Source organism: Hibiscus syriacus, unplaced genomic scaffold (assembly GCF_006381635.1).
Source record: "Hibiscus syriacus cultivar Baekdansim isolate YM2019G1 unplaced genomic scaffold, ASM638163v2 tig00111540_pilon, whole genome shotgun sequence".
Lineage (NCBI taxonomy): Eukaryota > Viridiplantae > Streptophyta > Magnoliopsida > Malvales > Malvaceae > Hibiscus > Hibiscus syriacus.
Window position 1 is genome coordinate 349,029 of NW_024063114.1, and position 6,977 is coordinate 356,005.

The window sequence follows — 6,977 nt, forward strand, 5'->3', positions numbered from 1 at the left end:
TTGTATTTTTGACATATAGTAGTCTCATCGTGTCTTCTGAGAAAGCACGCTCTCGTCTGCAGCAGCTTGTGCAGTGGTGTGGATCAGGATTTGATGGGCTTATCATATTTGATGAGGTACACTATTTCTTTCTGAACTGCTACGAGATCTCCCTTGTTTCTTCATTAGTTTCTTTTGAAAATTTCTTTTGTTAATTGAATCATGAAATAGTGTTATGTGGTTTCAATATATTTCTCTATTTTTATTGCTAAGGGTAAATGGCTTCATTGTAGTGCCACAAAGCCAAAAACTTAGTGCCAGAAGGTGGAAGCCAGCCAACTCGCACAGGTGAAGCAGTTCTAGAAATTCAGGTTAGTGGTTTTTTTCCCCTTCTTCTTTTGGGGTGGTTGGGAGAAATAACAATGCTCATCCAAAAGCTAATTGAAACTAAACCATATATAACTAAATCCAAATGCACAATAAATTACAAAGTACTAAATATTACCTAAAACCCCTAATATTTGTTCAAGAAGTAGAATAATAAGTACTGAAAGATGAGATCAAGTGATCTAGAATAGCCTCAATATATTGAGTACAATTGAGCCGGTCAATATTAAAATAAAGATCCAGATAACTTAATTCCTCAACTACGTGTTTCAGTCTTTGTCTCCCTTAATCAGAGAACACTTCACTTTCAGTATTGGAAAACCAGGGTAGTTTGGATGGAAAATCAGTGTGTCATCTATCTTAAAAGTTACAACAAGGAGAAAGCGATAACCTAGGAATATAGAAGGAAAACTATAAATAGATAGAAGCTATTAAGGGGAAATGAGGAAATGAGGGGAGAAAACTATAAAGAATCAATATATGGAAAAAACACAATACCGTCTCAAAGTCTCAAATATTTATCATCCAAAACCGAAAGCTATGGAACTAAAGTAACATAATTGTTTTTTTAACTTGACCCAAAATCCTCTTAAAACACAAAATACCAAATATAACCCAAAAATCTTAATGTTTGGAAAAGAAGTGAATTACCAATCTATATAAAATAGCCTAAATATATGTAAATATGGTATAGTCAAACCCATAAATATGAAAGAATCCCTCAACTAACATGCTTCTCTCCACCAATGCTTTCTTTCCTTTGTTATCATCTTATGTATGTAGAGCTTCGCGAAAAAGCTTGGAGGCCACCATTGGTATTGAAATTGCTATAAAATTACTACAAGAGATGCTTTATGCTCCATGTTATTAGAAGGGAATATTATAAAAGAAAAATACAGCGGATGCTTTTGGCATATTGGTTTAAGACTACTAATAGATGGGCTACTTGAAATATTTGAAGTTATGCCCAACTATATGACGAAATTTTGGGTTATTTTGATTGGATAGGAGTCTAGGAGAAACAAATGTTCAGATTGTAATTCCACTATTTTATACATAGAAAAAGAAAATATGTAAAATATTTTTTGGGGGAAAGTGATGGTTGTGGCTTAGTGGTGTATATTATCTCGATTAAGTTTAGAGTTAGTTGTGACCTTAACTTGCATTAGGTCTTTTGTTTGCATTATTACTGATTCATTTTAGGTTAACACAATGTTGAAGTTTAGTTTATGTTATTAGTTTTTTTGTAGGCTTGTAGCCCATAATCACTGGCCACATTGGTAGGTGTGTTTGTTTTAGTTGGTCTTTGGTTTGCACATAAAGGGATGTGGTAAGTTATGTTATCTAATTAATATTTTTTGTAGCTTTATTTCAAGTTGAGATTCTTTACATTTATCCTACTGGTTTATGTTGGATGATTAAATGTCTTAACTAGGAGAATTAGTTTAATATTGGATGATTAGAATAGGGAATGGACAAGTATAAAGAACATTGTGCATATCATCGGAATCTGATTGTGATGTGTAGTAGTTCCATATTAGCTAAAGTTTTTGAAATCCTGTTATCTAGGATACCTCTAGCTCCTAAAATGTTAACATCTGGGTCTTAAGTTAGCCATCAGGAAATCTTAATGATATACTTTCTAACCAGTATGATTTCTTATACGTAACATCCTCCTATAGTCTCTCCCCTTCTCTTTTTTCTTCCACCCGCTTATGGAAAAATTGTTCATGTACACTCATACAGGACAATATGCATATGCATGCCCTTCTAACAATAGAAAATTGTCTTTCTGAGAATTCCTTAATTGTTGCTTTCCATTTGCTGAAACCACAGGCTCGACTTCCTGAAGCACGGGTTATTTATTGCTCTGCAACTGGTGCATCTGAACCTAGCAATATGGGGTATATGATCAGACTTGGCCTTTGGGGAGCTGGAACATGTTTCCCTGATTTCCAGAATTTTTTAGGTTTAATCTTTATACCCTCCAGTGACAGTTTTTTCCCTCTTTCATTTTTTTACTTTTTGATCTTGCAGTCATAGATGTTGTACAACCAAGAAAATTAATAAATTAAGGTCTTGTTGTGTCATAAAGAGAAAAATTAAGGGTGATGGTGAGGAAGAAAGTAAAATGATGACGGGGGAAGATTATTGTTTTTAGATCATGCTAAATTTTGGATATCTGTTGGGAAATGATTTCTCCTTTATTGTCTATCTTTTAATGATATTTCATCTGTATTTCTCAAATTACATAATTTTTTTTAAAAAAAAATTGGAAGTAGATATGGTGAATCTGTTGATTTTAAGCATTGAGTGCATGTCAATTTAAATTTTTTATTTTTATCCTTAATTTTTGAACTTTTTTTGAATGATTGCATTGATGACAGTTTATTCTTTCTGCATCATTTAAACAGATATTTTCGTATGCACCTTTCTGGAAATAGTTTATCTCAACTTACGAAAAGAAAAAGAATTGCCTGCTGCTGTCTATAGTCATTTTTACTCCATATAACTACATAGAAGGTTATACTACGAATATACTAGCATATTTACATGTACAGATAGGTTTTTGGCATTGCTTAATAATAGGCTGCAATTGAATCACTAGCATATCTCCAAACCTCGGTTGATGATTTTTCACATCATATCTGCCTAGTGCCTGCTTGAGATGTCTCCCACTGGTTAGAATATTTGCTGAACTTTTTTGTGAAATGAATATTTTCACAGTTGCTTTAGAGAAAGGAGGAGTCGGGGCATTGGAACTTGTTGCAATGGAAATGAAAGCAAGGTAGAAATAGTTGGAATATCTCTGTAAAATAGTTGCTAGATATATTCTTTGTTTCATACGCAATCTTCTTCCAAATTTCAGGGGAATGTATGTATGTCGCACCCTGAGTTATAAGGGAGTAGAGTTTGAAGTTATTGAAGCACCATTAGAAGCTGAAATGGAGGTATGTAAGTGTTTTTCCCATTTGCTTCCTAATGAAATTATTTTTTTATTATACCACTCTTTCCAAACGAGTATGCCGTAGATGCTTAAATTGATATTTATTTATATATGACCAATTTATAGTACATCGAAATTTTCTGGAAACATCTGTGACAAGTTATATTGTATGTTTAGTCTCTACAATTTGCTCTGATTGGTTCTGCTTTTGACATGTGTAGCCAAGGACAATTTTTTTTTATAGGATTAGGAGGCCTCATTAAAAACCTCCCTCTTAGTTGGCTCTTGAAAAGAGGCAGTTGGCTCTTAAAAAGAGGCAACTAGCAAAAGGAGGAAAATAGTACCTCAGTTTATTGATAATTCAATAATACATAAGATTACACCATTACACTTTAAACAACCATAAATAATAAACCCAAATAATACATCAATAAAACCCAAAACATTCATTCAATCCCCTCCTTAGCTAATTTATCTGCCTCCCAATTACAGCTCCTAGGAATCAGTCTAACAATAATCTCCCTAGCAGAAACTAAGGCCCCAATTTCCCCAACCCAAGAACTGCAAAACGAAGGGGCAGAAAATGGCAACAAAATCGAGTCAACTGTAGATTTGCAATCACTCTCTATGATCAGTCTTCCCTTCAATGCCCAGGAAGATGAAAGAAAAAAATCAATGCCTTTTTTAATGGCTTTCAACTCAGCCAAAGGAGGACCTGGACCAACACCATTAGAGAAAGTGGCTAAAGTACTACTATTACAGCCCGTTTGGTTCACGGATTTCTTCATTCTAGGAGGAATTTTTTTTCCCGGATTAAGATACCCATGTTTGGATATGCCATATTCCCAAGTGAGGGTGAAAACTAAATACCAACAGTGGTTTTTTTGTTCTGTTTAACTGGGAATCCAAATACCATGTCTCCCTTAGGTATTTGTTTATTCCCGTCCTCTGTTGGCTAAAATACCCTTCTCCCCGTTAGCTTGGTTCTGGCTGAAACAAAATTTCTTCTTCTTCAATTTGGCAAGAGTTGCAAAGATCTGTCCATTATTTCTCCAACAGACTTCTTCTGTGGTTCTCTAGCTCTATCTGCTAATATGTTGCTAGGTTTGTCTCTCTCTCTCTCCCTATTTGTAGTTTTTGTTCCTCCCCAGTAGTACTATTAAATCCACGCGTTTCTATTATTCACAGGTTACTCCTTCATCTTTGTCTTCTCAGTTCTATCTTGTCTAGCACTCGATCTTGAACTGGGCTTTGATGGGTCTTTGGTTTCGAGTTTAGTTATTTCGTTTGATTCATCGACTTGATGGTTGAATTTGAAAATTGGGTTTTCATGGTCTAGGGAAACAATTGTTCGCTTCCTTTCATGGTCTAGGGAAACAAAGGTTTAGGGTTATTTTGAATTATTTTCATTAAACGTAACTAATCATTTTTCTCAGTGGTTCTTTTGAGTTATTTTCCTAGCATCATATTCTATCCTTCCATTATTTAGTGGGTTTATTTGGGGGGGTTAAATGGAGGTCTTGATACATCACCTGGATGGAATTCAGGAGGTTGATAAGTCTTGGTTGAGCCCCGTTCTCTCCATTGTTGCATTTACATCATAACTTGGTTTCTGATAATTGTCTGTTAGAAAGCAAAGTTAATTCTTGGGTGAAAAACTGTAGTTGCAATTCTTGTTCAAGAGTTACACGGTTCCCTCGCTACAATGACCCATTAAAGGTATGAAGCTGTAATACTTCGTTCTACCATTATCTTCTTTTTTTTCTTTTCCTTATGTATGGGGTTCAAGTATCAATTGTTGAATTTTCTCCATTTCTTTTTGCAGCTTGTAGAAACAAGAAAGGGGCGTTGTGGAGAGTGGGCCAATTGCTTCACATTGTATTGTCGTGCTTTTGGCTATGACTCTCGTATGGTTAGTCATTTATATGTCAATTCAATCTCCAAATCCAACTGACTAAAACACAACTCTTTTATCGTTAAAAAGAATATGGTTAAGCTAATTTATAATAAGAAAGAAATTTGTTCCGACTGTTGTACTTGCAATATATATGTGTGGTATATATGGACCTGGAATTGTTATTATTTCGATCTGAAGCTTTTGATGACAGGATATCTGTAATATCTAGTCCATTAAATAGAAGGATTTGGAAATTCAGTGAAGATAAACCTTTTATTTGATATTAGGACTATGTTTGACCTGGATTATTTTGATTCTGTATTGTCTGCCAAACAAAGAACATGTACAAGATAGATTTAAAGAATTTTGAAATGGTATGTTTGTTTATGTATAATATTTTGATGTCTTTGACATTGTAAATGAAACCCATTTTTAGCTTTATAACTGAGTGGTTCACTGGTTCTTTTGCTGATAATTGTATAAATTGAAGTTATTGATTCTGCAATATATGAAATCAATATTTATGGTGGCATGGAATGTATCTAGAATTTTGTACTTTAACAGCAAATGCTTGCATAGTTGCATACATTTTAATTAGCTCTAGTTGTTTAAAGATGACATTCCATGGGACTTCGGATAATTTGCTTGCTTGAGATGTTTTATTTGTACCAACTCTTCATTTTAAGGTCCTTGATTTTACAGACCATGTTTGGACAGAGTGTTATTCAAAAGCCTTGGGAAGTTAAAAAAAACCCAAATTGATGCCTTTTAATCTTCAATTGGAAAGGATCCCTATTATGTAGCAAAGAGGCTAAACTATGTGGTCATTTCACGAACTAATTATTCATTCATTTTTGTACAGGTGGATGCATCTTGATCCTTGTGAAGCAATCTATGACATACCATTATTATATGAAAAAAGGTACTCTAATTTGTGTTATTATCCATTTTTCAGAAAAAATCTTTTTTTTGTCTTGATACTACAGTTATAGTAAATGCTTCTTTTCTACAAGTGGAAAAAGAAATTAAATTATGTAATTGTTATTGCAGAAGATGAGTTTATGATGTTACTAAACGTTACACACGGGATTGGAATGAGGTAATTATGATAAAAAAAATAGCACTTTATTGCCTCTAATGCTTATTACTTCTTATTCTTAGTATTGTTTATTTATGCATTGTTATGAAGAAACATGATTCTCTTCCCCAAACTAATTTTTTTGTTTATTACCATTTTTTCAGGTTTTGTCTCGACGAACCATTACCAGAGAGTCCTCTATGGTGTCTGCTCTCACTTCAATGACCAAAGAATGCCGAAGTAACTTTACATCTCAAATTCTTTCAGTATTGGAAGACCGTGACAAAATTGAAAGGGAAGCTCTGGACAGAGATTTACTTTCTACTGATGATGCTCCGATCTCTTTACCTGGGAGGCAAAGTGGGGATAAGCAATGGCGCATTGCAAGATCATAATTTGGGACTAACTCTCTGAGTTCATCTTCTTGTGAAGTTCGCATATGCAGAGACGAGCACGTCACAAAAATCTATAATGCATTTTCTTCTATACTTCATAAGTTTTTTGAATAATATGTAATTGCTTCAAAAGGTGTTGAAGTTCTCAAGATTCTTAGAGCAACCGTTGTAGATCTCAATAAATTACCGTATAAAAAAATGAGAGCTTCTTTAAAGTCAAACTCAATTGTTGGCACATCTTTGTTGCATCGGTTGCTGCCCTCCTTTAAGGAATTTCTTAATGCTCTTTCACTG

The 6,977-nt window shown here is 34.1% G+C and overlaps 1 long non-coding RNA gene across 2 annotated transcripts; it reads left to right on the forward strand.

The window, feature by feature from the left end:
- Nucleotides 1-3,337: 3,337 nt before the first annotated feature.
- Nucleotides 3,338-6,977, forward strand: LOC120164541. Of its 2 annotated transcripts, XR_005519747.1 has the most exons (5): nt 3,338-5,032; nt 5,139-5,225; nt 6,073-6,132; nt 6,261-6,309; nt 6,453-6,977. It is a non-coding gene; the product is annotated as an uncharacterized LOC120164541 (long non-coding RNA). The 2 variants fall into 2 exon arrangements; XR_005519746.1 differs by lacking the exons at nt 6,073-6,132; nt 6,261-6,309; nt 6,453-6,977 and adding an exon at nt 5,897-6,060 and having other exon boundaries at nt 3,358-5,032.